Source organism: Mus caroli, chromosome 14, assembly GCF_900094665.2.
Source record: "Mus caroli chromosome 14, CAROLI_EIJ_v1.1, whole genome shotgun sequence".
NCBI classification, from domain to species: Eukaryota; Metazoa; Chordata; class Mammalia; order Rodentia; family Muridae; genus Mus; species Mus caroli.
The window spans coordinates 99,588,532-99,592,883 of record NC_034583.1 but is presented as its reverse complement, the minus strand read 5'-3'; the positions used below and the strand labels follow the sequence as shown (position 1 = coordinate 99,592,883).

At 37.8% G+C, this 4,352-nt stretch overlaps 1 non-coding gene across 1 annotated transcript; it reads left to right on the top strand.

Annotated features, from left to right (window-relative positions):
• The first annotated feature begins 405 nt into the window (after positions 1-405).
• On the top strand, positions 406-533 carry LOC115029322. The gene has a single exon (XR_003834891.1). It is a non-coding gene; the product is annotated as a small nucleolar RNA SNORA17 (small nucleolar RNA).
• The last annotated feature ends 3,819 nt before the right edge of the window (positions 534-4,352 follow it).

Sequence of the window (4,352 nt, the reverse complement as noted above, 5' to 3'; positions counted from 1 at the left end):
TATAAATAAGGCTGCTATGAACATAGTGGAGCATGTGTCCTTCTTACCGGTTGGAACATCTTCTGGATATATGCCCAGGAGAGGTATTGCTGGATCTGAATAATCTAAGGCTACAGGTAGGACTGAAATCATGTTCCCTGTGTTATTTTTCACTAATATTAAGTGCTCACAGTAGCTATAATTATGTTTCTAATTAAATAGTTTAGAAATCAGTCTTTGTCTCAGTGTCATGTCAGGTGAAGTATAAATGCTTAGGGAATAAGGAATATGAAAATAACAATGGCCCGGACAAAAGAGTAGCTTAGAGTAGAGCCTAGAGTTTGCTGAACTTTAATCTCAGCTAACAGAGAAGCCACAGCAAGGTGATTGCAAGTAGGTTTTCTTAGGTAAAAAATTAGGGATCATTAGGCCCCTACTTTGCAGGTGTGGCTGCTATATCATCTGTGCATCCACAGGTGGCAGAGAGGAGAGCATTTATGTCTATGTTCAGTATTCTGAGCTGTGAACACCTGGATGATGAGTAGCCAGACAATCTCTGGAATAAAATGAGCTTGATAAACCACCAGTCTAATGTCAGGCATGCCTGGATAGGCTCCTAGTCCTGGGAGCAAACTTAAGACCAGTAGAACCCTGCCTGGGACCACCATGAATGCTGAGCAGGAGGGAGTCCCACAAAAAGAACCCTAGCAAAGAGTCATGCATTAGTGCAGGCCAGACAAGGAGTGATCCTCAGATGATCAACAAACCAGCTCAATAGGACCTGAACAGGGAGGTAACCTCAAATGTACCAAGTCCATGGAAGCACAGTGAAATCAGAACATCCATAAGATGACCCCTGCCACATGACATGGTACTTGTGAGTTGAACTTGAATACAGAGAGACTGGGTACAATGGAGCAGAGCAAGTAAGTGAGGGAGAAATGGAAGAGAAAGAAAATAGAAAGACATAGACCACCATGAAGAGAGACAGGACTGTAGACTCAAGGATAGTAAGGAACAGGCTGCTGTGACTAGCTGGTAATGCTACTCAGGACCATGGTGGGGTCTTGACCTGTGTCACCACTGGGGGCCAAGTCTAACCAAAAGGTCATCCTTGCAATTATCAAGAAGTTTGTCCTAATGATATTGAAGGACTTAACTGGTGGTTATGATAGTAGTATTTTAAGGCTAAGCTTCTCATTTTTCAAGATAATTTAATAGAAATCACTTATGCAGTCTACATGCAAAGCTGGTTGATTGTATCTTCCTGATCTGATAGTTAGGTAATAGATGCTATTTTTTAACAACTTCTGTAAAATGAATACAATCTTTAATAAAGCACATTGAACAAGTTAATGACAGTTATGATTAACCATACCTTCTCTATCCTATCTTACCATTTTTACCACTTATAATGGATGAGTCACCAATCTATCAATCTGCATGGTAATTTAAACACTTATTATGAACAGATATTTTACATTTTTGCCATTGAAAATCAATAAGAAAAAAATATGTTTTTCTGTTGAAACATGAGCTCAGTTTTCACAGCTCCATAATTTAGGTGCTTCCTTTAGGAAATACCATGTATTACATTAAAAGACCATAAAAAGATCCTGGAAGGCCATTAACAGGCTGCTTTGCTTTCCTCTGAGCTCCTTGTGGGTTTAAAACTTTTCCTTCTGTTTGCATCCTTTGAGAAGAGACAAGAGAGACTGCATCATTAGCCGCAGAAACACTGTACAGAGGCTGGCCCTGAAATGCTCTCGCTTTAGCTTAAGCTCTAGGAACTGAAAGCTGCTGTCCCTGGCTCACTGTCTTCTTTAGCCCTTCAGACTATTAGACTCTGATTGAATGTTACAGTAGATGCTATGGATGGCCAAACCTGGATTGTGGATTCTACTATATACAGAAAACAAGGCTGATATAAGAAAATCAACAATTTCAAATTTTCACAATAGGATGTCTATACATATTGAGCTTTGTGAATTGCTTCAGTGTAAAGAGCTTTTGTGAATGAAAATATGAATATTCCATATTTGAGGGTGTTTTTTAACCTTCAAAATAAGTTTTACAGAAATATTGTTCATTTTTTTTAAACAAATTGGTATGTATATTTTGGGCATTTTCACTGCCTCCCTCCACTAACCTCCTCCTCCCTAAGCTTTTCTTCAAAACTAGAACTCACTAAAGTTAGCTGTGTTTTGTTGGGTTTGTTTGGTGACCCACTAGGTTTGATTATAGTTGCTTGTTCATGCATGGTTAGGGATGGGATTTTTTTTTGCTAGAATCCAAGCTGTGTATTAGCAGCAACAGCACTGAAGAAAATGACTCTGCCATTACTCATTAAATGGCCACAGTTCCTTAGTGAATGTCAGGGCATTCTATGTCCTCCATCTTGCTTGAGGAAGTAGTGATACATTCACTTCTGTCCTGAACATGTGCAGATAGCCACAGTTGCATTGAGTTTACAAGTGCGCATCTCATGAACCGACATGTCCAGAAAAGAGTGTTTCTACTCTTCTACAACCTCTGACTCCTACCTACATCCTTTCTACCTGCTCTTCCACTATGTTCCCTGGGCCTGTGCTATATGCATGTCCCATTTAGAACTGGGCACTCTATATTCTCTTATTCTCTTCCATTTGTTCAGCTGTGAGTCTTGCATTACTGTTTCCCACTGCAAAATTAAGCTTTTCTGAGGAAGACCGAAAGAATTGCTAACCCTTGTGGCTAAACTTAAGTAGTGGCCATATTACACCATATCCAGGACTACAATTAAAGTACAGAAAAATGTATATGTAACATAAAGTAATCTCAATCCTCACCGAGAATCATCAGGTTGACATTTAGGAGACTGATACTATAATTCTAGTGGAATTGCTTGTTTGGCCAGTTCAGTAGACTAAGTTATTGGCACCAAGTGTCATTTCATTGCCATAACTTTGCAACTATGTACTCTCATACCATTCATCATTGAGTTAAAGATGAAACTCACTAGGGCCAACATGTCCTTTAAAAATATGTACTCACATATCATTCATCATGGAGTTAAATGATGAAACTCACTAGGGCCAACATGATTCATAGTGATGACAGACCAGTGCTAAATTTGTGATTTGAGAAGCTCTGCATGTTCTTATCTGTGTGTGAACTCTAGAGCATCAATGAGAATATCAAGATTCCAAAGGATTGTTGACAGTTTCTTGCAATATATCTTCATGCCCTGGAACTCAGGTTTGGTAAAAGAATGATAGCCACATGCATGCAAGACATGATGACAGCACAGACACACATAAAGGTGCAATTTGGGATAAAAAGCTAATTCTAAAATGACTAAATGTTTATGTATTTCTCAGATGTAGGGGTGGGAGAGCATTTGTATCCAGATTTTTTGTGTTTGTTCTACTAAATAATATATCAAGGCATACAAATGGGAATATGGACTCTGCCGTTCAGCTTTCAAAGTTTCGTTTTTACAATACTGTGTGAACTTTTAGTTAAGTATGTATATTTCTCAGACTATTGAATAAATGTATTTTCCAATGTGTTAAGTATGTGAAGAGAGGCATGGCTGTTAACAAACTACAACTGTTACTCATCTCTAGAGGATTTAAATGTTACATGGTTTTGTCTCTGTTATTGATTAAATTAATTAAATAGACTAGCATTTTGAAAAAGCATATATCTTCTATGAAGAAACAAATTATTCATGTAATAATTTCAGTTATGAAATTATATTCCGTAAGAAGAAATTAATGATAATGTTGTGACAAGTTTGCTGCTTTATTTCATGGTTCTATGAGAATATATATTGATGCAAATGCCTTTTTAAATGCTGTTAAATTATATTCCCTCTATAATAAGAACACTATCCAGATCACCTGAGAAAATCCCACATATGTAAGCAGTTGTCCCTTTTCCAAGTTCTCCTAGATCTCTCATACTTCCCTGTTTATCCAACTTCAGGCTCTTCTCCTCCTATTTCTCTCCCCCATCCCTTTCCCTCCCTCCCTCCCTCACCCCTCTCTTCCTACCTCCCCCTTCTCTTTCCTCCCTCCACCCTCTATTCCTCCCTCTTTTCTTCCCTCCCTTCCTTCGACCTACCCTCTGTTCCTCCCTCCCTCTCTAACAACAACAACAACAACACCCTCAAAAACGAAACAAAAAAAAATGAGGCAGTACTTTTGTTACTATTTTTCTCTTTACCATAAGTCAGCATTTACTATTTATATTTCTCTTGTTTTAAAATAAGTAGCAAATAACATGAGGTTTCTCTATTGTTTGCATTGTATTCTTTTTTTTTTTTTTTTTTTTTTTTTTTAGGCAATTTTTTTTTTTACATTTCCAATGCTATCCTAAAAGTCCTTATT